This window comes from Hylobates moloch, unplaced genomic scaffold, assembly GCF_009828535.3.
Source record: "Hylobates moloch isolate HMO894 unplaced genomic scaffold, HMol_V3 SCAFFOLD_17, whole genome shotgun sequence".
In the NCBI taxonomy this organism is placed as follows: Eukaryota; Metazoa; Chordata; class Mammalia; order Primates; family Hylobatidae; genus Hylobates; species Hylobates moloch.
Window position 1 is genome coordinate 64,539,727 of NW_026652292.1, and position 26,716 is coordinate 64,566,442.

The 26,716-nt window shown below is 37.9% G+C and overlaps 1 protein-coding gene across 1 annotated transcript in view; it reads left to right on the forward strand.

Annotated features, from left to right (window-relative positions):
• Nucleotides 1-26,716, forward strand: part of KCNIP4 (potassium voltage-gated channel interacting protein 4) — a 549,793-nt gene that overhangs the window by 93,188 nt on the left and 429,889 nt on the right. The gene's annotated exons all lie outside the window — the stretch shown is intronic.

The following is a 26,716-nucleotide window of genomic DNA, read 5'->3' on the forward strand; positions in this document are numbered from 1 at the left end:
TTGCTAAGGGAGAATGCAGATGAGAACACTGGGTTCCAAAACACAGCCCCTCCTTCCATACTGGCTTTGGCAGTTTAATAACCACAGCAGCAAATTATAGTAAAAGAAAAATAAAGGCAGTAAAATAAAACAGGCAACAATTGTTAATGAGGCAACAGTCTTTACCAGGCATATACTTGAGTAAAGATAACTTTCCTATTATTTAGGAGTCTTTGAGGACACTGCGATATAGCTGCCTTCCTGTTAATAACTCTTTTGTCATCCATTGTTTAGGCATCATCCCATGTTAAATCACTGTGGTGTCATTCTCCTAGAGCAATACACTTGAGAGTTTTAAATAACCATTTGACAGGAAGTTGTCAGAGGAAGAGCTTCTTTCAACTAGTTAAGCATTTGAGCATGAACAATGCTCTGTTTGTAGTCAAAAACAGATAAAATAAGTGAATAATTATTGAACTTTTTAAAAATTAAATGATCTTTGTACTTAAAATTTGATTTACTAATGATGAAATCTCATTTATTTGGTGGAGGATTAAACTCAGTTATCACGAACCTAAATATGATTTAGCAAAATTTTATCAAGTACCTACTATATTCTCAACACTGTACAAGACACTGATAGGGATAAAAAGAAAATACAATATACAGATTACACTCCTACCTTCCTACAACTAACAGCCATTTTGGGGAGCCACAGCATACAGATATGATAGATAGATAAATAGATAGATAGAGATAGATATGACCTAGAGAATAATAAAAGAAATCTTACTAAATGACAGAATATCAATATGGAACTGAAGGGCATCATATTAAGTGAAATAAGCCAGGAACAGAAAGTTCTCATTCATATATGGGAGTTAAAATAAGTTAATCTCACAGAATAAAAAGTAGAACAAAGGATTGTAAACACTAGGAAGAGTGTGGGGGAAAGAGGGGTAGGGGGAAATTTGCTAAAGGATACAAAATTATAGCTAGATAGGAGGAATAATTTCTAGTGTTTTATAACACTATAGGATGACTATAGTTAATGATATATTAGTTTCAAATAGTTAGAAGGATACTGAGTGTTTCCAACACAAAAGAACAAATGTTTTAAGATGATGGATATATTAATTACCCTGATCTGATCACTATACATTGTATGTATGAAAACATCGAGGTGGGCGGATCACGAGGTCAGGAGATCGAGACCACGGTGAAACCCCGTCTCTACTAAAAATACAAAAAAAAATTAGCCAGGCGTGGTGGCGGGCGCCTGTAGTCCCAGCTACTCGGAGAGGCTGAGGCAGGAGAATGGCGTGAACCCGGGAGGCGGAGCTTGCAGTGAGCCGAGATTGCGCCACTGCACTCCAGCTTGGGTGACAGAGCGAGACTCTGTCTCAAAAAAAAAAAAAAACATCATTATGTACCCTATAAATAACATCACTATGTACCCTATAAATATGTATAATTATTATGTGTTAGTTAAAAAACAACAACAAATATTTAGTAAAGATGATATGGTTTGGTTGTGTTCCTACCCAAAATCTCATCTTGAATTGTAATCTCCACAATCCTCATAATCCCTGAGTGTCAAGGATGGGACCAGGTGGAGGTAATTGGATCATGGGAATGGTTTCCCCCATGCTGTTCTCTTTATAGAGAGTGAGTTCTCATGAGATCTGATGGTTTTATAAGTGTCTGGCATTTCCCCTGCTTGCTCTTCTCCTTCCTGCTGTCTTGTGAAGAGGGTGTTACCCCTTTGCTTTCTGCCATGATTGTAAGTTTCCTGAGGCCGCCTGAGCCATGCTGAACTGTGAGTCCATTAAACTTCTTTCCTTTATAAATTACCCAATCTTGGGCAGTTCTTTATGGCAGTATGAAAATGGACTAATACAAAAGAGTTTAATTACTAAAGACTGATGTAAAAGAGCAATTTCAATAGGCATGGTAATTGTAGAAGGCTTTAGGAAGAGATACCACTAGAAAGAAAATAAGCAGAAGGGGAAAGAAAGACTGTCAATGACCAGAAAAAAAAAAAAGAATCAAAGCAGAAGGCCAGGGGCCGAGCAAAGTATGACCATGTGGCAGAAAGGCAGGGGTGGTTGAAGCATGTTAGAAGACAAAGGAAATGTGATTTGATACCCAACTTAGAGGACCAGATTATGAAGAGACTATTTTGGCTGCTATTTTGGAGGGGATCTATAGGTATTGGGGCAAATACCATACATTCTCAAAGACTGCATTGACCCACTTGATGTATCTTAGAAAGAGTAGTCTGGTGACATTGTGCCTATGGCTGGTGAATCATGAGCAAGAGTAAGGCTAATTAGGAAACTGTGGGATAGCCAAAAATTAGTACCAGGGGTCTAGACATATGGAATGGAGGACAAAATTAGCATAAATAAAGGAGAATGCATTTCATAAATTGCATTTTAAAAACTTGATCTATTTCAATGACTAGAAAGTAAATATAGGCCAGGTGCAGTGGCGCACACCTGTAATCCTGGCCCTTTGGGAGGCTGAGGCAGGCAGGTCGCTTGAGCTCACGAGTCCGAGACCAGCCTAGGTAACATGGCACAACCCCGTGTCTACAAAAAATACAAAAATTGTCTGGGCCTGTTGGCGTACACCTATAGTCCCAGCTATTTAGGAGGCTGAGATGGGAGGATGGCTTGAGTCCCAGGGGTGGAGGTTGCAGTGAGCTGAGCTCATGCCAGTGCACTCCAGCCTGGGCAATAGAGCCAGACCATCTCAAAAAAAAAAAAAAAAGGGAAAAAAAAGAAAATGAAAAAGAAAGTAAATATAATTTTTAGAAGTGGAAATAACTGATAAAATAGGCTCTTAGTCTGAAGACTTCCTGTCATGTAATCATTTAAGAGGTGTATTGCTTTAGGAAAACCTTGCCCTAATAATCTAATATGAAATTAGGTTGGAAATAATGGATGACATCAGAGATATTAAAGGGACATATATTTTTTGATGTGACCAACCTGGGCAGTTAGCCTAGTCTAGATATGTGCCATAAACAAATTGCCATCTGGGATGTTAGCTAGCCTAAGACTGCTAGATGGTTTATTGTTTACTTGCTGCAGACATGTACATATGTGTGTGTTTCACTTATTTTTAGCACACAAATAATGCGTATGTATTATAGAAAATTTAGCAAAGCTTAAAAAGAAATGAGAAATTCTATAATCCCATCACCTACATAAAATATTACTAATATTTTGAAGTGTTTTATTATCATAGATACTCTATGTGTATATTTAGCTATTATAAGATGCATTTCAAAGAGGAATCTCTTCTGCCATTTCTCCTTTCCCAAGTTCATCTTTAACTCTTGCTTTCTCTTACATTTTAAAATATCCTTTTTCTAATACATTATAACTTATAAAAATATTTCTCCTAGTACCAAAATTCAGAAACACAGAGAATTCTCTTCTTTCTGTAAAATTCAAGAGAATTTTATATATGCAGCCAATAACCACCCTGACTAACCAAAGGGGTGTCTAATTTTCCGAGGCTAGGAAAGTAAACACTCTTACAGATGGCATCACTGCAATGGGCTATCAAAGAGAGTGATCATCTGCCAAAAACATTTTTAGGAGATACATGCAGCATCTCTAAAGCAACAATGAGTACACTCATAAAAATGTAGAATTCTCCAACAATGAATGTAGCTATAATGGTTAAGAGCATGGATTTCCAAATTGGATAGCCCCATGATTGAATTCTGGCTCCACCTCCTTTACTAGCTGTGTTATGACCTTGGGAATATTGCTTAACTTCTCTAAAGATCAGTTTTCTCTTCTGTAAAATGTGAATACAAATCTGCATCTCATCAGTTTATTCTGATGAGCAAATCAGATAACATCCTTCAATTATGTACTGTTGATGAAATATAATTGTTAAAACAATAAAGCAACTGGGGTTCAGAGAAAATAAGAGACTTGTTCAAGCTCACATAATACATCAGTGGCAAAAATGAGACTGGAATCTAGGCCTGATTCTCAGTCTAATCCTCTTCTCACTTTAGCAAGAAGCCATCCATCCCCCATCCAATAGAGTGAATGTATGAGTAAAGATCCAGAAAACCTCTTTATAACCTTCCTCCAAACCAGCAAACTGTGACCCTCTAAATCCCAACCAGCACCTCTCTCCACAATGTATTTTCAACTATTAGAAACAAAAGTACTCAGAGATAAGTCTGTTTGACTCTCAGGAAGGGTCAAAGCCACTTAGTATGACTAATTTGGACTTGAACCTTTTAGCTACAGCAGTATCCAGAAATAATTTATTATCCTGACATTCCGTAAAAGAAGTAAGTACAAAACAAATATTCATACTGGCATTTTAAAATATGTCAGCAGAGAGGATCAAAGAGTCTCCATTCTTTACTTTGTATCAAGATGAACCTATTTGGTACCTGTCATGGAGTGAAGCTTATCTAGACGCGACAGGAAGCAAAGGTTATCTTTAACACAATGGAAAAGGGCAAATGAATGTTAACATTTAATTAAAGCCACAGAATGAGAATGCCAAAGTGCAGGTCAGTGGTAGAAAGAATGTGTGTTAGTACCTTACAGAGGCAGGCTAGCTGAGTACAGAGGCAGAACTTGAATGCAGACGGTTGGATTAGCAGCTCTCTCGATGTCACCGATGTTATAGTTGTTTCTATTCAGGTGATAGCACAAAGAGGCCATTTAGTACAGTGGTTAACCATAGGGCTTTGAAGCCCGATCTAGTGGGATTTGAGAAGCTGCCCACAGAGTGGTTAGGAGCACGGACTGGGAGACAGACCGCCTGGCTTCAAACACCAGCTGTGTACCACTTATTAACCGTGTGACCTCAGGCAAGTTGCTGAGTCTCTGTTCCTTAATTTCTTCAATATAAAATGGGGATAAGATTGCATCTACTCATAGACTAGTTAGAGAGATATAACAAAGGAGTATTTGTAAAGCACATGGTAAGTTTTAAGTATTTGTTAAATATAGTCCTGAGGCGTAGACCCAGAGCATACAAGCTACATTCTTAGTAGAAGTTATTTAGTCTTTCTAAGACTTAGGCTTCTCACCTGGAGAACGGGTCTAGTCACAGTGCCTGGCTTACACAGTTGTGAAAGATAAATGGGATCATGTATGCATGGCATTTGGCATACACCAAAGAATTATCATCTTGGTTTTTATCTCACCAACTAGACCAGACACCTCCTGAAGCGTCTGTCATGTTATACCTTGGGATCACAACAGAACTTTCTATATTATTTTTTGTAAAAGAGCAAAAAAGATACAAAGATGCAGGCAAAGTCCTATATATACATGTCAACACAGACATATTCATGCCCAAACTTAGAACGTGCTCTTAGAAAAGAATTAAATGGATGTTTGCTAAGAAATATAGGACATTTATGGAATTACACTCAGAAAATTGTAGAACAATGAGGTTTGACCCAGTATTTACTACACAGCCATATTCTTATTCCTCCCTGCATTCTTGATGAACCAGCTTTTCGTTGAAACTTCCAGAAATTCACAGTTAAGTCTGCCACAGGGCAAATATATTCCTTCTTTTCTTACCTCCCAGTGGAACTTTTAAAAATAACTCTCATTGGTAGCAATTTTGAAAGTCCCAATTATTGTAGTTATTCTTGAGCTTCTCTCCATTAATGAATGGTAAATCCCTTCATATAAAGGATCCAAAACATACTAATTTTTGTATCTCCCAACTATATCGGGAACATTTCTACATCCTTATTAGTAGATGCTCAGTAAATGTTTATTGAACACATGAATTAAATGATGAGGGATCCTGTATGTTTCCCTTTCTAAGAAAGCTGCCCATTTCAAGTGAAACATCTATTTCCAACGTTTCCTTCTGCTTATGTATACTTTATCATATTTAAAACCTTGAAATCTAAAGAGATCAGTTTTCATTTCCTGACTCAAAGGTTGAATTTAAATTATTTCTGAATACTTGAAATTTTAATTTCATGGATTATTAGACCTCTAAGGAAAGTCGAAGTTATCTAGTTATTCTAAATATCAGGAATCTAAAACCAATCATTGGCAGAGCATGGATTTAAGGCTGGGTCACCTAAATGTTAATCCCACCATATTTCCACTTCACCATTCTGCAAGCACTTTACAATTTACAGAGCTCCTTTGACCTACAAAAAACTATAGCTTTTTTATCTTTAAATCTATGCTGTATAAAGGACAAACATTATTCCCTTATATTTTGGAGAAAGGAACTAAGTCTCAAGGAAGTCCAGGGACTCCCAATATTCTATAGCTGGGAAATAGTAAAGCTAGGAGTGAACCCAGGTCATCAGATTCAATCCTTTCCCCTTTCATTGGACCGAACTAAGCACATGCATTAAAGAGAGAGAACTCTTAAGAAAATAGGAAGAGTGGAGGAAATACAAAGTAGAAGTATATTCAAAGTGAGTAGAGGCAGCGGCCAAAAGGGATTCCTGCCCACTAGCCCTCATCAAATACCCACTGGGGCACATTCCAGGATTAGAACAACCATGCCTTGCGATGGAAACCAACCCAGCAATGAGCATAATGCAGGTTTCCTTCTCATTTCATCTACAACACTAGTGGGTGTTTTCCTCTACCTGGAGCCATTCTGGGATGGAGAAGGGGAAAAAGAGAAGCAGCCCTTCCTGGGAATTGAACTTTAGATAATTTTTATTACTAAAACAGAAAACTGAGATGTATTTAATCAGTAAATGTAAGTGAGTCCACCACCCTGACTCCCACTAACCTCATATCACTTGCATCATTCCAGTTTATGAAAATTCTTTAAGACATTCATAAGACATAGATAGGAAGTTGTGTCATGGGCATAGTGTCTGATATAAGGTTCTTAGAAGGATGTGTGATCACTTGCCTTGCATCCCTGCAGAACAGTGCCTGCTCCTCATAGAGTGAGAGCCAGCAGGGGCAAGAAGAGGGCAATTCCTTGCCTGTCAGAGGCAGAGCTCTAGTGGTAACATGCAGGTTCAGCAAGATAGAGATGTGTGTCTACCCAGTCAGAAAAGAAATGACAGCATTCTTAATGAGGCATCGCAACCTGGCTGTTCTCAGTTGGAATCAAAGTAGAATAAGCTGAAGTTGACTTGTAGATTATGAATAATTAGCAACTCCAAGGAAAAATCATTTTAAAAACTATGAATTTGGCTCTTTGATTCCTGTAATGATCTCATTTGTTGCAATGCCCCTTTTTTTTCTGCCAATCATCCAGTCAATACACACCTTTTGAAGATCCATGGGCACTGTGACTTTGAGGGGTTCACTCTGAGTCTCTTCCTGCTGTGCAGTTCCCCATAGGGCCAAGGTGAGACCTCCCTGCCCGGAGCCCACACACAGCCTTCTATTCCACACTGTGGGTACTCGGGATCCCAGAATCTGTTATACAAGTGGCACAAGCCAATTTTTCAGAACCTGCATGAGTCATTTTCCTGAGTCCAACTCTGAATGGTGAATTGCACAAAAGTGTGCACAGTTACAGATCAGGAGTAGCCAAGTATTCGTTATGTGTGGAGGATGTGAACTGAGCTTGGACTTGCAGCCTGGGGTGGGCATAGATACGTATGCAAGGATCTTTACAGTGCAGGACTGAACTAGAGGTGACGATAGAGGAAAGCAGGCTGTGGACCCAAGAGCCTCTGTATATATTCCTATTATGGCCCACAAATGTGAGGGTGGGCCTAGTAGCCCTTGTAGATTCCGCCTCTTTGTTTTCTATTGAGTGGCACAGCCAGCAGGACACCTACCCTGTCCATTATGGGATTTATAACTGGAGGTATACAGATCCATTAAGCATGAAGGAATAAGATAGAAGCCATGTAAACAAGTGGAAAGAACATGGTTAATGGTTAGACTGAGACAGATCTGAGCACCAGACCCTGAATTGTCACTGCTCTGGTACCTTGTCCAAATTGCTTAAAAAGAATCAGGTATTTTTTCCTTCTTTTTCTACTTTTATTTTGGATTCTGGGGGTAGATGTGCAAGTTTGTTACAAAGGTATATTGCGTAGTGATGAGGTTTGGAGTAAAATTGAACCTGTTACCCAGGAAGTGAGCATTGTACCCAAGAGGTAGCTTTTCAACTCCCACCCTGCTCCATACCTCTCTCCTATTGTATTCCTCAGTGTCTATTGTTCCCATCTTTATGTCCAAGTGTACCTAGTGTCCAGCTTCCACTAATAGGTGAGAACATGTGATATTTGGTTTTCTGTTTCTGCATTAGTTCACTTAGAATAATAGCCTCCAGCTGCATCCATGTTGCTGCAAAAGACATGATTTTGTTCTTTTGTATGGTTGCATGGTATTCCATGGTGTATACATCCCACATTTTCTTTATCCAGTCCAACATTACAGACAGCTGTGATGGATGTTTGGGTGCATATGTCTTTTTGATAGAATTATTTATTTTCCTTTGGGCGTATACTCAGTAATGGGACTGCTGGGTCAGATGGTAATTCAACTCTTCCTTCTTTGAGAAATCTCCAACTGCTCTCCACAGGGGCTGAACTAATTTACATTCCCACCAATAGTATATAAGCATTCCCTTTTCTCCAAATCATGTTTCTAAAATGAAGTTTAAATTTTTACCTACCTTATAAAATTATGGTGGGTGATGGGATATAGTTGTGAATAGCATGTACAAGGATACTTCACACACATTAGGCATTTTATAAAGGTAGTTATTTATTGAGTGTGAAGGATAATGAGGAAATAGATCTTACAACTTAGGAAATACCTGGGATGAAGTGGGAACCATTGACCTCAGAAAAGATTCATTGGAATGTGACATCTAATGAGTGACAGAAAAGATGTTTCTAGTTCAAGAAAATTGATTTGCCTAATTCTTAATACAAGTAAGATGTACTTTACTCTTTTTAAAAAGACTATAATAAATGGGCATAGATGCTCACAATTCATAGTATCCTGCAATGGTTGATTAATGAAAATGTGTGAGCACTTAGGAGTTCTACAAACACCACTTCTGAATTCTTCTCTGACATTTAATCATCTTTTCCGTCCTTTTTTTTCTGTATCTTTCTCTTTTATTATACTTCACCTCCTGTTCTTTTAACTTGAATGTTCTCAAACCATGTCAACCTCTTGACTGTAGCAATAAATAGATTTGAGTTAGCTTTACACCACACTAGTGCCTCAGTTTAAAGCATATTGGCTGTAACAGATACTGCTAAAGCAGAAAGCTTCATGAAGCTCATTGATACATAGGCATCTGCAATCTCATCTGAATCCTCAACATGCCTTCTTTATTGGAATGGTAAGTTACAGAATAAAAGCTTATAGGGAGAAAAGTGTTGTTTAAAGCCCATTTTTTAAAATAAAATAGATCTGGCTTATTGGATCTCAACCCCTCATTTGCTAGGTGACCTTGGACAAGTCACTTAAGCACTCATTGACTAAGTTTCCTCTTTTGCAAAGTAGGGACTATGGAGGAAGTGGCATCTGTTGCCTATATCAGGAGCAGAAATCTGAGCACTTCTGCCTATTCGATTTTAATATTGGAGTCACCAAGGAAAACACAACACAATCAGGCACTGGATGGAATGATGCTTTTTACAAAAAAAATTTAATATTTTTATTTCAGTAGCTTTAGGGGTACAAGTGGTTTTTGGTTACATGCATGAATTGTATTGTGGTGAAGTCTGAAATTTTAATGTACACATCACCAGAGTAGCCCACATTGTACCCAATAGATAATTTTTCTTCCCTTAACCACCCTCACCCTCTCTCTCATTTCTTTGAGTCTCCCATTTCCATTATACCACTCTATATGCCTTTTCATACCCATAGTTTAGCTCCCACTTAGTGAGAACATGCAATATTGGTTCTCCATTCCTGAGTTATTTCACGTAGGATTATAGCCTCCAGTTCCATCCAAGTTGTTGCAAAAGACATTATTTTATTCTTTTTTATGGCTGAGTAGTATTCCATGGTATTTATATGTATACATATACACATATATATGGATGTATATATATTTTTTATATATACACATTACATTTGTATGTGTGTGTATATATATATACACACACACACATCACATTTTCTTTATCCACTCATCAGTTGATTCCTTATCTTTGCAATTGTGAATTGTGTTGTGATAAACATACGCATGCAGGTGTCTTTTTTTTATACTTTAAGTTCTAGGGTACATGTGCACAACATACAGGTTCGTTACATATGTATACATGTGCCATGTTGGTGTGCTGCACCCATTAACTCGTCATTTACATTAGGTATGTCTCCTAATGTTGTCCCTCCCCCCTCCCCCCACCCTACAACAGGCCCCAGTGTGTGATGTTCCCCATCCTGTGTCCAGGTGTTCTCATTGTTCAATTCCTACCTATGAGTGAGAACGTGCAGTGTTTGGTTTTCTGTCCTTGTGATAGTTTTCTCAGAATGATGGTTTCCAGCTTCATCCATGTCCCTACAAAGGACATGAACTCATCCTTTTTATGGCTGCATAGTATTCCATGGTGTATATGTGCCACATTTTCTTAATCCAGTCTGTCGTTGATGGACATTTGGGTTGGTTCCAAGTCTTTGCTATTGTGAATAGTGCACAATAAACATACATTTGCATGTGCCTTCATAGCAGCATGATTTATCTTAGACCTAAAACCATAAAAGCCCTAGAAGAAAACCTAGGCAATACCATTCAGGACATAGACGTGGGCAAGGACTTCATGTCTAAAACACCAAAAGCAATGGCAACAAAAGCCAAAATTGACAAATGGGATCTAGTTAAATTAAAGAGCTTCTGCACAGCAAAAGCAACTACCATCAGAGTGAACAGGCAACCTACAGAATGGGAGAAAAATTTTACAATCTATCCATCTGACAAAGGGCTAATATCCAGAATCTACAAAGAACTTAAACAAATTTACAAGAAAAAATAAACAACCCCATCAAAGAGTGGGGGAAGGATATGAACAGACACTTCTCTAAAGAAGACATTTATGCAGCCAACAGACACATGAAAAAATGCTCATCATTACTGGCCATCAGAGAAATGCAAATCAAAACCACAATGAGATACCATCTCACACCAGTTAGAATGGTGATCATTAAAAAGTCAGGAAACAACAGATGCTGGAGAGGATGTGGAGAAATAGGAACACTTTTACACGTTGGTGGGACTGTCAACTAGTTCAACCATTGTGGGAGACAGTGTGGTGATTCCTCAAGGATCTAGAACTAGAAATACCACTTGACCCAGCCATCCCATTACTGGGTATATACCCAAAGGAACGATGCTTTTTACTCCTCACATAGAGAAAAGACAGCGCCAGATCAGTGTCAGTACTTTACTCCTCACATAGAGAAAGGACAGTGCAAGATCAGTGTCAGTACTGCATGTCAGATCCCCAAAGCCAGAAGGTCCCTCCTGGAGGCTGATGCAGAACAATTGGCCTATAGATGCCCTTTCTGTGCTGCAGCAGAAGCACCTCATCCCCTCCTGGAAGAGGACAGATATAACAGTGGGGTTGGCCAGGTGCCACATGATGCACAGGCTCAAGCAGAACAAAACAGGAAAAGTTATTCCACACAAGGTGGTAAGTCCAGCGCAGGTCATGAGGACTCTTCATCTCTTGGTAAGGAAGTATCCCAGACCCAAAGCCTACTTTTACAGATAAGCAAGAGGTCTAAAGACTTGCATACAGGAGACTGCCTTCCTCTGGGGCACAGTACAGCACCTATCTCATAGATGTGCTGTGAGGAATAAATGGGAGAAAACAAAAAACCTATAAAGTGCTAAACATCATGTCTAACACAGTGAGACAGCACTCAGTGGTCACCCCAGATAAACTAACATTTGCATATCACCCTGATCATTTTCCAAATTCCATTTGCCTTTACCCTCCCAATTAAGTTATGTTTCTGTGTTCTCATTATCAATTGTAAACAGAGGGAGCACTAATGCTAGCAGTGGCTCTAGAGGTTAAAACTCTCAGGGGTAAAATTTCTTTCTAACAGTGTTAATTATTTGAAGGAGGGCTCCATGGAGTTTAGAAAGCATGTCCTCCTGGACTAATTGTTAGAAGCGAGAATAATGTTATTGTACATTTTTACTCTTGGAATGACAAGTGTCTGCAACATGCAGTAATTTGGATTTCAAGTCCTTATCTGAATTTTCTGAAAATTACTCATATGTATAGCATATGTGTATTTGGCTAGAGTGGTCTGTACAGAAGCCCACATGTCCTTGTTAATACTTCTTTTTAAAATGTGTCTCAAGAGTATCGTTGCTCCTCAGATGAAGTTGTTAAAGAAGCGATTTCTCATTCTAAGATTTTGGCAATATATTTAGGTTTTATTTACTTATTACTGAGACTCAAGCATACTTGTGCTCTTGGGATGATCGTTCTGAGTCCAAAGTTAAGCTATTCCTAGAACTGTAAATAATAACTTAAAATGCTCAGAAAAACATAGATTACTTATTATGAGTATTTTTCCTGTTGTTTCTAACTGGTAGGATAGTCACAGTTTAATACATATTCATAGAATCAAGCATTAATTAAGCATTTAATGTGTACCAGGAATTTGGATTGGAGGTCTGCTGAAACTTTTTCTTTCTGTGACTACTCATTAATATATATTTGCAATAAATACAGCAAATCAGCTGTATTTATGGAAACTAAACTAGTATCAGAACTAGAATCAATGTACTCTTTACTAACTCTGAAATCTTGGTCTGGTTGTAAGTCCTCTAAATTTCAATAAAAAAAAAAATCTGTAGGCCGGGCGCGGTGGCTCACGCTTGTAATCCCAGCACTTTGGGAGGCCGAGGCAGGCGGATCACGAGGTCAGGAGATCGAGACCACGGTGAAACCCCGTCTCTACTAAAAAATACAAAAAATTAGCCGGGCGTGGTGGCGGGCGCCTGTAGTCCCAGCTACTCGGAGAGGCTGAGGCAGGAGAATGGCGTGAACCTGGGAGGCGGAGCTTGCAGTGAGCCGAGATCGCGCCACTGCACTCCAGCCTGGGCGACAGAGCAAGACTCCGTCTCAAAAAAAAAAAAAATCTGTAAAAATAGAGAAAATTTCTATCCCAAGTGGTTGTGACATTTAAAAGAGCTATTGGAAGCAATCCAACGTGCTATATTGAAGACAAAATAAATCTTACATGATGAAGGCATGGATACAGCTGGGCAAAAAGTTATAATATGCATTCAAAGGTCACTACTGATGTCTACTAAAGTTAAACATAAGTACATACTCTGAGCTAGCAATTCCACTCCTAGTTCTATACCCAAAAGAAAATAGTGCATATATCTATCAAAAGATATGTGCAAGAATGTTCACAATAGTTAATATTCACAATAAGCAAATATTAGAAACAACCCAGACACCCACTGCAATAGAATGGATAAATTCTGATATATTCATACAATTGAATATTATACAGCTATAAAAAATACATCTCTGTTAGATCTGGGATAAATCTCACAAATATAATGCCAAAAAAGCACAAAAAAGCTATATTGTTTATGATTCCATTTACATTAAGTTCAAAATTTGGTGATATATCAGCATAATATTTACCCATAGAAGGTGCAGAGATCGAGTGGGAAGAAGGATGAGGGAGACAGATGATCAGTTGATAATGTCTGTACCTTAAAATGATTGGTGGTTACAACTGTGTGTGTGTGCATGTACAAATGCATCAGAGTGTACACTTAAGTTTTATGTGCTGTATTTTCTACTTCAATGTTAAATTAAATAAAGAGACAAGACTACACCTATTTTCCCTGAGCAATGAGCATTATATGAAATTTGAATCTACATCTTTGCCTTGCATAGGTATTTGCATAGAGAAAGGGCCTAGAGTAAAGTGAAAATATAATTTCCTTATTCAAATATTGTTAAGAATTTATTGATGGCAATATCAGAACAGCAAACCAAGTGTCAGAACATTCTAGGCACAGAGCTCTGTGTGTTATACAGGTTGCACACCCATGAAGCCAGTCTTGCACAGATAAATTTGAAGATATCCTCGAAGGCAAGAAAGTCTTGCTAAGATGAGGCATCTGCATGGTGTAAAGTAAATGATAAAAATCCCTGGTTCTTCCTGGGGTGCTATCATTTTGTGTTAAAGAGGTTGTGTCCTATCAAGCTGAATGACTAAGGTATATTTCTACTCCATCAAAAAGGCAAAAGGGTAAATACTTACTATGAGAAAATATGTCAAAGCTGATTAGATAGAATGACTTAATTAAGGAGGGACAAATTTAAATCAGCACTATGAACAGAAAACATGTGTTCTATTAAAATGGAACATGCCATGATCGCCATCCCAGGAAGGAAACATTGAAATTGTTAAGTGATAATAAGCTAGAATGCTAAAATAGCTTGCGGACTAATGATAACTTTTGCTTCACTAATTGAAGTTTCTTAATACTGTATACTACTTTAATCATTAAAATACTCGAAAATTCTTTAAGAAGTCCATGCCTCCAGAGCAAAATTTTTGTTGCAAGAAATGAGCAGGAAGAGACCAAGAGAACAAAATATGAAAAACAAAAAGAGAATCCGAGAACCTTGAGTTGCCCAAATCTGGTCGCTGACTGCTTCCTTGCAGGAATGATGCTTACTTGACAAAAAGTAAAAACCAGCCAGCTGGGTGTCACTGGGTTACTCATGTAACTCTCATGAGTAGCCTCAGGGTTCAGCAAAGAGGAGAATTGAGAGTCTACTTGTGTGGAAAGAAGTTGCAACATTCTTAATGAGCCATTGCAACCAGGCCTTCTAGTTGGAATCAAAGCGAAGGCAGTTTTCTTGTAGATGGTGAATAACTATCACCCTCAAGGCAAACAAGCAAAATGAAATTAAATAACAAAATAAAAATATAACTTTGTTGTTGGTTCCTTTCTTTGATTTCTTGAATGGCACTGAATGTTTCCATTTTTATCAATGCCTCTGTTTTCTACTACACGTCCAATCAATAAGAGCCTTTTGAAGATCCAATGGCATAAAACACACATGCAGTTAAAATTAATGCACAGTGCATCTGAGCTACCTGGGCTCACAAATGAACATCAGTGCTGAGTCATTTTGTAAAATTTTTCCTAGCTCCTTAGTAGATGACTATATTGTCGGTAAGTCTTTTATTTTGCAAACCTAGGTCACATGAACTTTCCAAAACTTTAGAAGCCTGCTGACATAAATGAGACTTTATCTGTATTAATATTTGAATACACATTTATTCCCAATTGAATTGCATTGGCAGTCACCTCCTTCAGTTATCTGTGGGTGTCCTAAGGAGCATTTCGTAAGTGCTCACCTGCACTGCTGCCCTGGCCTCCTGGGTGATGCCCACAGCTCCTGAAGTGACTGGCATCTGTACCTCGTCAATGACCTTGAGGGAAAGAACATTTGCGGCAATGAAGATTTCCTGTACAAGTGCTAAGGAGTAGGGTCATATGATTCTTAGGAGAACATAGAGAAGAAATGATTTCATTAGGGAGGAAGGGAAGTTTCCCTTTGAGAAGCCGCACTTGAGCTGGGATCTAACCCATGGGTCGGGATTCACAGGACATCATTAGAACAGTAGGAGTAAAACCCTTTGGTGAGAGGGAACTTAGTGAAAGCAGAGGACATGTGTTAAAAGAAAAAAAATGGCTGCTCTAACAAATAAACCTTGAAATAACAGTGCGTTAACATGACAGCGGTTTATTCCTTGTTTCCATTGGCCAAAATTGCAGCAGGGGTCGCTGTGTCATGCTATCATTCGGGAACCTGGGCTGACTGATGTTCCACCATCTTTAATGCATGAGCTCCAATGCCAGTTTGTGAATTGATAACCAACCTGCAGAGAAAGGAAGGCAAAGCACATGGGGGTAGTGTGGGATGGTCTTATGAGCTAGATTTGGAAAAAGGCTATGCCACTTCCACTCATATTCCAATTGCCCTATCTCAGGAAGATGGCCACAAAGTATGACCACACCTATGGACAAATTAATAATTTAAGAAAATAATTCAAAGTTAGGAGACCTTGTATAAATTTTCACTGAGACCATTAGGACCCGAGATTGTTTATTACTTGTGGCTGAGTTAAGATATAGGTTGATTCCTTTACTCATTTATTTATTCTTTCATCCATTATTTTTCACACATTCATCAAGTACCTGTATTAAGTGATGACCAGTGGTCAATAAACCTCATTTTTATGCAGAGACTAGTAGGGTGTATTGAGGTGGCAGGAGTCATCGGTTATAAACAAAAGTGTGAGAGGAGCCACAGGAAAACATTTTTCATTGAACATTTTTGATAATCAATTGAGGAGAAAAGCATAATTGCCCATTGGTGCTTAAATTAAATTCTTATCAATAGTAAACAGAGAATTACGGGAAAAAAAAAACATTTTTTTTTGAAAAACAAGAAAACAGAACCCATTTGATAAAGTAACATTTGTAAAAGTGCCTTTAGTGCCATTCTATTGTTCATAATCTTTGAAATTTCTCTGTGCTTCCACATGTTCTAGGCATAGCCATTCAAATTGCTGTGCATAAAACCTCCCCCTTTACACAATGAAAAGCTCAAAAGATTGAATTGCTTTGCTAATTGACTAGGTGGATGTTAAGAAACATGTACTTTGCCATTCCCTTCTTGTAGTTTAAAAATAAATTTTAAAATTGCAATATGTGATCCATACTGAATGACTGCTATAGGGAGATTTGCAGACCCAGAAATTACCCATCATTAGAGAAACGTGAGATTTCTCCATATTCTTGACTCTTTGGAGTCAGGTGCTGATAAAATATTTTTTCTCAGTGTGAGCAGGACCCTATTTAAACACTGTGCCAACTAGCAAGTAAATCCATTAGTATATTTTACATCCACATTTAAAGAATTGCTCTGCAAGCTTTACTTTTTCTCCTGAGCTCAGCTGTGACACAAAGAAAGCTTTAAAAAGAGCGTAAGTAATTAAAGCAACACACAATTAACTAATTGATCCTAAAAAATAGCTTGTCCAACATCAGCAGAATAATTGCAGCCATTTTGTAGGGCCTCCTAGGCTATGATCATTTATGAGTCTTCATTATTACTCTTCTAAAACAAACAACCAGAAGACTCTTTTTTTTTTTTTTAAGCCAAGGTCTTGCTCTGTCTCCCAGGCTGGAGTGCAGGGGTGTGATCACTGCTCACTGCAGCCTCATCCTCTTGTCTCAGGCTGTCCTCCTGCCTCAGCCTCCTGAGTAGCTGGAACCACAGACATATGCCACCACACCCAGCTAATTATTATTATTATTATTATTTGTAGAGATGGGGCAGCGGGGCTGGGGGGTGGTGTGTGGGTCTTGTTATGTTACCCAAGTTGGTCTCAAACCCCTGGGTTCAAGCAATGCTCCAGCCTCAGCCTCCCAAAGTGCTGGGATTACAGGCATGAGTGGCCAAGCACAGCCATTATTTTTCTTTTTAAATAAAGAATTTTTGTACTTCTTTTCATTTAAATGAATAAAATAATACATGTGACCCTTTTCAGTGCTTATAATGAACCACTTAGATGCTGTAATACTGGAGGTAACCTCTAGGGAAATTTTTGTTATGGAACTTATGTTTGCAAAGATATGAGGATAAATCCTAAACGGGTTGGTATCCTGCCTGACATTATATGGCTAAGTGAGAAACCTGAGAAAACTGGAGAGTGATTGAAAATGAAAGCTGTCCTTAATAAATTGAGAGTAATTAGGCTCTGTTAACTTTTTTCTTTTGATATTATAATTTTAAGTCAACATTAAAGACCATAAAGCGTGTAAGATTCTGTGCACTTACTTTATGTTCACAAATTTCTATTAATTTCAACTTTAAAAAAATGCAGTTTATCTTAGAATGTTTCTAAACCAGGATATCATTTATAATTAATCCATACCTTAAATGGAGTGTTTTCCTCAAGAGGGTAAAAGAATTGAGACTCAACTGATAATGTGCCCTAAAATTGACGGCATCCTAGAATTAAAGCAATAGAGTATCTTGATGAAGCCATTTAACTATAAGAAAATGCTGACATTACCTGCTGGTGGAATACATGACAGTTAAATTCCTCTCCTGAACTGTTATAAATTTTCCCTCTGAATATAATTGGGTGTCTGCTTGTAAGTGTCTCAAACAAGTTATACTTCTAGAGAAAAGGACTCAAAATCAATTCATGTTAAGTATAATATAAAACAATACGAAATGGATGAATATTAGGAAGAGCTATGAATCAAGATCTCTACCTGGAAGTATAAAGACAGATTGACCATGGTTGAGGTCATGTTATTGTGGCAAGAAAAATAATCAAAATACTAACACAAACAAGGATCTCTGCCATTCATTGTGTGCCAACTACGTGCCAAACCATTGGCTGTCTCCTTTACATGTATCTGCAAGGAGGGAATGATGAAACTAACAAATAAAGAATAAAAGCCATACTATTTGGAATAACTCAGCCTTTCTTAAATTGGTTTCATACATCATTTAAGAGACTAAACTGATCCCAGATAAAATTTATCTTATCTGTAAGAGATTGTTCATCTGCCAAGGGTGGCACAGCTGTGATTCATGATTAGGTGCACCGACCGTGGTTAATGCGAACCTCAGCTCCTCATTGCCTTGCTAACTAGCATTCTGTTGTTCATGTAACCACCATCTTTCAGCACTAGGGTGCATCGTCCTGACATACTCAGAAAGGGCTCTGATGATTATACAGCACCCTCCGGCAGGGCTTGGTGTGCGGTTTTGTTGTAGCATAAAAAGGTTTGGGAAACCAATGCCTATCTTCCATCATTAAACTATAGGCAATTGGTCATTTATGAATACTTTCCAGTCTTCGTATGTGGCAGAATCAATATTCCAGTCTCATATTTCTTTAAACTAGAATGTCCACCCTATCACACATTTTAACATTCCAATAAACACCATGTCTTCTCCCTTTGCTATCAAATACACAAGGTTCTTTGCTGAAAAGGTGACTCAGAATGCTGGATAAGTAATGTGTTGTTTTGCGCATGCTATCAAAATTCTACCTTTGTTGAGAATATCTCTGTGCTTACTGCAAACAATTCTCTTTTGGACCCTTTTGCTTCTTACTGTAATAAATGACAAATTGAATGCAAAGAGGGTTTGCTTGGAAAAAATAATGCTAGCAGATTAAATTTCAGTGTAATGCTATTATTTTCAAAAGCCACAATTCTCTCATCTACCAAGATTTGCCTTTCTTTGCCTATCCAGGGAAGGATTACTGCTGACAAATTGTAACTCCTTTTCAAAATATTTACTTTTTTCTTTCAAGGTTTCCTTATGAAACCTTTGAAACTCAGAAATAAAAGCTAGGAGCAGTGTCAGAGCAGCTGCGCCATCTAAATGTAATTACACATTAATTTGCATGAGACTTGAGAGGTGGAAGAATATGTAAATAGATTTTATGGCTACTGGCCATTAGAGTTTCTTTCTTCTTATATTTTTTAATTCCTTTTTTAAGGGATGGCAAATAAAGTACAACATCCCGAGACTTACCTTTAAAGCCATTGGAGTTTAGAATGTTGATTGATAACTGTTTGCTAACCTTTCTAGTTTGGTTTTTGGGTTTCCTTCATCTTTCGTAGTTTATCACTGAATCTCCAGCACCTGATCCCATGTGTGGTACATAGGAGTTGCCCTCCCACCCTCAGTGCCCACCCCCCCAAAAAAAAGAAACAATGGGAAGTTGTACTTAGTTCAAAATGGTAAGGGAGGTGTGGCACACACAGCGTTCTTGTTGGGCGGTCCTCTCCTCCATACTTGAAATCATATTAACCACTACTGCTGAACCAAATACTAATGAACCAATACTAATGAATACTAACCAATACTAATGAACCAATACTAATGAATACTAACCAATACTAATGAACCAAAACATTAGGCTTCATGCTTCCCAGAGTTACTTAAGAGATACTGCAGAGGTCTGTAATCAGAACTCCAAGATCGTTTAGTAGATAATACTTAGCAAAGGAAGCAACAACAATATTACCAACTAAAAGTTAACTCAAGAGGCCCCAAAGAATTGCAGTTTAGGAACATGCAAAATTAGTATTCAGGAGTGGGAAATGGCCACGGCCATCAACACTCCCACAGAAATTTTGAAATCTTTGGGTCTCTAGTCTCATATTTCTGAAAAAATCCTGTTTCTTCACAAGGATTACATTAGTTTTGTTTTTCTTCAATAGTTATCTACTGTATAAGGGATGGACTTAAACTACAAAGTTGTAGACATCCAGGTGCATCAATGGTTCGATGATGAACGTGTTTTGAATCCTCACTAGAAAAGCTTAAGTCATAAAATAAAATGCAATTTTAGAAATAAAGGGGAAAGTGAAATCCCTGAATGTTAATGTTTTACTAGACCTTTGGTATTTGAAAAATGATTTTATTTTATTTTATTTTATTTTATTTTATTTATTTATTTTTTTTGAGACGGAGTCTCGCTCTGTCACCCAGGCTGGAGTGCAGTGGCGCAATCTCGGCTCACTGCAAGCTCCGCCTCCCGGGTTCACGCCATTCTCCTGCCTCAGCCTCTCCGAGTAGCTGGGACTACAGGCGCCCGCCACCACGCCCGGCTAATTTTTTTTTTTTTGTATTTTTAGTAGAGACGGGGTTTCACCGTGGTCTCGATCTCCTGACCTCGTGATCCGCCTGCCTCGGCCTCCCAAAGTGCTGGGATTACAAGCTTGAGCCACCGCGCCCGGCCTGAAAAATGATTTTATAAATCTGAGTAATTACTAAAATGTAATTTCTATGGTCGTAATTTTTCACTCTCAAGTGGCAAAACCTTTGAGGAGAATAGAAAAGTTGAGTTAATTGAACTTCAGAAGGACCCTTTTTATTTCTGAGGACAAGTGCATGTGTGCTTTGCTTCCCTACACACCTATCAGATGACAACATCATGTTGAAGAAATCACTATACTTAGTGAGCTATCACTGGGCTTTTAAAACATAAGTAGGTTTTGTATGCAATTTTATGAAAAGCATTTTTATATGGCATGGATCAGAAACTGCTGCTAGTAAGAATCTTTCAAAATATTAACTGATAACAGATGTGGGATCTTAAACAGAGATATAAATGCCTTTAATATTACATTGACATTTGATGACATAAGATGCTTTTTCCTCGAAGTTTAAAAAGGACCAGGAGCTGGATGTGTATTTCAAAAAGGCACATGGATGGAGCTGCGAAGCAGATGGGAAACTGGGAGACAATGCCTTTAAAAAGACCCAATAGTCAAGGCCTGGCCCTCAGCATCACATTAAAGAATTAATTCTACATGTATCCACTATACAGTAATCATGATAATTATAATAGCAATTATTTATAAAACACTTGGAATGCATCAGGTATAATTCTATATGCTTTAGATACATTATTATTTTACTCTTTTTACAATAGCTCTACAACGTAAGTATTATTCTCCTTATTTTATCAAAGAGGAAACTGATTAGGGAACTTAAGAATTTTGCCCAAGTATGCAAAGAGTGTAAGGTTTTATTCAGATTCAACTCTAGGACTTTCTAACTCTACAGCTGTCTCCTCACCACAACCTGTTCTACCTTTCCAAACTTTTTTGAGGGTCTACTATGTGCCTAGCTCCTTTCTAGATTTTGATGATGAAGTGGTGAACAGGCAGGACCCCTGCTGTTAGAGATCTCACCCTCTAGTTAATAAGTTAGACCTTATACAAATACTTGTATTAGTAATTAATCTATTACCATGATGGTTAATGCTATGAAGATTCCTTCAGGATGCTACTCTGTGTGAGGGGATGATACTCAAAAACAACAGAAAGAAATCCAGATACATATATGGAAAAAAGGGAGTTCATCTCTCAAGGAATATTTTTTAAAACTTCATTTCAAAAATCATTCATTTAAAGTAGTCTTTACACAACACATGTTTAATTTGCAAGAGGTGAAAGCTGAAATGAATGTCTTAGCAATTCTCTACATGTAGCAAGAAACCATATGTTTTAGAAACAAAATAACATGAGAAATGTTAAATATATTATTATTATAATCACCATTAGCATTTTTCATGCCAGTTGAGGAGAAGGGAGAGAAGCCAGTTCGATTCAATGTTTTCTTTGATTCCATTGCTTCTTTGGGACTCGTGGCCTGTGGTTGCTTGCAGCTGTGGATTTAGAGGTTTAAGTGAGTAAAAAGCAGGATGTGGCTAGTCAAGAGATTTCTGCTTTGAAGATGTGCTTTTCCCCTGTGTTTATCCTTCACTCCAACACAAAACTATCCTCCTTTATAACACAGCGTCTGTAAGGCAATTAAAACAAAACTCTTTGGAGCAATGTTGTCAATAATCAAAACTCATGACCAAGATAAATAACTAAAAATTATTAAATACGACAAGCGTTTCCTCCACATACTTCAGTAGTATTAGTAAATACTAATCTGCTAACTATGTGCTACATGATTTGTAAAAGTTTTCTCATTTTACTATCACATCTACCTGAGGAACTGGGAATTGGCACCAATTGTCATTATTGATAGTTAGACCCATTTGACAGATGATAAAACTGAAGTTCAGAAAAATTGAGTGACTTTCCCAAAGTTATCTGTCTAACAAAGGGTACAGTTTTCAGCCCTGGGACCGTTGGGCTACAGAGCCTATGCTAATTTCAAGCCAGCCTGGAAGGTTATTTTGTATTTGCTGCCATTTTGTCTCAGGTGAATTAGAGTAGGAATAGTGTGTTGTCAGAATGTCTCGAGCATGGAGAGTGCATGATCTGCAGGCAGAGAAAAATACCTGCAGAAAAAAAAAATGAGGATTCTGAAGAATGTGTAAGGAGGACCTAAATGCCTTAAAACCATAGGGCGTTATTGTAACCAGTTTGACCTACAGGCAATGTGCTCCTGACAAGGAATTCTCCTCTGCCCATTCAAGTAATCAAAACCCCATTAACCTTTTCACGCATTTCCCTCTATTCCTAGCAGAGGGCAAGTATGCATACTTAAAATAAACAAAAATGAATTTTAACGAATTAGGTAGAAATCTCAGTGAGGATGACAGAGCAGGTCTCACTCTTAGAGGCTGCAACACTTTACAATTTCCCGCAGTGTTTGGAATGTCCCTTTGCCCTTAATAAATATTAATGATCTGACTATATATTTGTTACAATTAGAAATTCCATTTTAATTCCACCGTCTGCAGTCACACTTGATTAACTTTCTTTGAATTCCATGTTTGCTTAGTTTTGAATGAGAAACCTAAGTATACATATAAAATAGCAGGTTTTTTTAAGTGCCGAGGCATGGTTTTGAGATGGTCAGAAATGGACCGTAGCCTATGTGAATGGTAACTTTGACTTTTATTGACTTCAGCTAAGCTATACCTTAGAGATTTAACAAAATAAATGAATTAGTTCTTGCTATATTGCTGAGAATAAAATAAAATGAGAAAATATCCACATTGCCTTAAGCCAAACATATGGAGTTCAGGTAAAAGAAAATGCTCATGCTACCCTATAATGGGACATTTGGTGGCTATTTTTTCTAAATCCTGTGAAGTTGGGCTATTAAATAAAAAGATTGAGCTGGGCCCAGTGTCTCACACCTGTGATCCCACCACTTTGGGACGAGGGATCCCTTGAGCCCAGGAGTTCAAGATCAGCCTGGGCAACATAATAAGACCCTGTCTCTACAAAAGAAAATTTAAAAAATTAACTGGACATGATGGCATATGCCTGTAGTCCCAGCTACTTGGGAGACTGAGGTGAGTGGATTGCTTGAGCGTGGCAGGTGAAGGCCGCAGTGAGATGGGACTGCACCACTGCACTTTAGCCTGGGTGACAGAGTGAGATCCTGTCTCAAAAATAAACAAATAAATTTAAAAAGGTTTGAGAAAGCAGAAAGGAAAATTGTATGTGTTCTTTAAATGCATAAGTGATGCTGATTTGAATTTATCTAAACCCTTCTTTAATTACTGAATTTTTAAGTAAGATTAGGAATCTGAACCAATTTCACTTAGAGATGCTTGAAAAGGTGGCATACTCTTCAGGATAATTTCTTTTATCTACACTGTCTTTCCCTTATTCCATCCCCACTTTGACTTTCTTACCCACTTCCCCAGAATAAGAGGACTTTACAGACTCTCTGAGATAATGCTGTAGTTCTATGACCACAGCTGGAGCCTTAGCTGACAATATTTGTAGGTGTTGCCAGATGTGTCTGGGCAAGGAGTTGAGCTTTGAAAAGTACATACTTCTTTCACAAAGTCACTGTTTCCTTATGACAGTTTGGCTGTAGTCTTCAGGATAATAAAAGTTCCGAGCAGAAAGTTCTTAAAATAGTATTATACTCAGAGGAAAAGGAAAGAGAGGGTAAATCTCTGTAAAGGGATATTGAGCATATAAGCTTGGAAAAGTGGACACATGTGCAGAAAGTCAAATAGAAATAGACAGCTATTCACCTGGAAATAAGAGGTAGGTTATTTATGTTTCAGATTAAAGAAAGAAGGTTGCTCTGTAGGATAGAGAGCAGGTCTGCGTTTCAAGCTTGGTTTGCAAGATGTACTCAGCATTGAACAAGAAACACTGTAGTTAAGGGGTCAGAAATAAAGCAGTTTGTTAAGATAGGGAAGCAAAAATTTGTGCCCAGGCAGTGGCAATTATTTTTTCTGATGCTTCTTCTCATAGCTGCATGCTGATACAGTAGATGCCTCATGCGAGCTCATTTGCCAATTATGGAAATGGATAAAAAGACAGTTGAAAATCCTATCAAATAAAGAAAATGAACTTGAATAATTTTGACCCTAAGGATTAGTTGAAAAAGTCCATTAGAATGATGATGATAAAGATAAGCTATCTTTTACTGACTACTCACTCAAATACATGCTTTCCCATTGAAAGAACCTAGTTAGGCATGTATTTCTAGCCTCATTTCTCAGATGAGTAAATTAAGACAGGCAAAAGCACGTGTCTATGAAGCAGAGAAGGAAAATAGGAGATTAGAAGAAGGAGAAGGAAAAAGAGAAAAAGGAGAAGAGGAGGGGGAGGAGGAGGAAGAAGAAGAAGAAAAGGGAGGAGGAAGAAAAAGAAGAGGAAGGGGACAGAGAGGAAGAAGAGGAAGAGGGAGTAGGAGGAGGAGAATGAGCAGAAAAGGAGGAAGAGGAAGATAAAGGAGAAAAGGAGGGGAAGAAAACTCCTGACAAAATTCCAAGTAAATTTCTAAGGGAAAATGAGAAGGCTTTCTCTGGAGACCTGAAATTGTCATGACTTAGGATTTTTTATTCCTGCTTAAGACAAAAGCTGCTCCAAAATGAAAGCCTTCATCATAGGAAGATGAAGTTTTCTCCCAAACCTTAGCATAATTTGAATATTAGATAACATGAAACATTGTTTTAAAAGTCTAAACCAAAAATGAAGTGTATTCTGTCTTATACAATAGTTATCTTTCTAGAAGTTATACGTAGGAATTTTTTTGCAACTCTTGGCAATCTTTTGTATAATAAAACTACATTGGCCTGTTTGGATGTGCTTACCTAGTACCACCTGGTGGCAGCCAAAAATATTTCAGGAAGGGAGAAGAAATTGGGAATACTCGTCCCAATTTCTCAAACCCAGCTTCAGCCTCAGGAGGGGGTTGTTTAAGCATTGGAAATATTATTAGTATGAGTTCACCTGTGATAGGTGGCTTGAACTCAGTAGAGGGCTAGTACTGAAATATGCCATGTTGACAACACCAAGAATCAGCACTGTTTATCACAAAAATACTTTCAGATGGATTTTCCTTAGCCGTAATTGATAAATGTATTTCTTTGTTCTCTGTCTTCCTGATTGTGGGCATTGATGCATAAGACAGCTGACTAGCCATACAAATGCAGAACGAATGATCATGGCAGAGAACCAACCTAGGTGGAACATACAAAGATGCCAAACCTATCACCTTGGCCTCATTAATACCAGGTTACAGCTAATTGTGCTAACAACCCCTCCCATCCCTCGTCTTCATTATTATGTAATAGCAAATTTCTTTTCATCAGTGACTTAAATTGCTTTTTCAGATCTAGTCCCCTGAAAATTTCTTCTCCTCCTCTAGGAAATCTCCTATAAAACATTTATTCAAGTATTGATTGAGTATCCACTATTGCAAAACACTATGCTAGATATTAGAGAATTCAGCATTTGAACTAGAGGGCTAAGATTCTTACTGTTATTCTAATATTAAAGACAAGTAATAATAATACTTTATTTAGTGCTACTATGTTTCAGGTACTTCTCTAAGTGATTTATGCTGATTGGCTCGTTTAATTCTCACAATAATCCTATGAGGCAGGTACTATTTTTATCCCAATTTTATTAATGATGAAATTGAAACACAGGGAAATTAAGTAACTTGCCATGGTCACCTGCATAGTAAGTGATAGAGATGGGATTCAAACCCAAGCTGACTCTAGAGTTTATTCTTATCCTTAACCACTGCTTTGTACTGCCTCTCAATAAATAAGAAAACAAGCAGCAATATACAAGAAAATTAATAAACAACAATTTTTGGTAGTGAAATACGGTATAAGGAAAATCAATTATTGCAAAGGAATAGAGAGTGATGGCCTGAGAAGGGAGAGGAAAGGAGGGGCTGCTGTAGACAGGGTGACCAGAAGTATCTCTGAAGAGATGACATTAGAGCTAAGATCTAGATAACAGAGAATCCATATTGTAA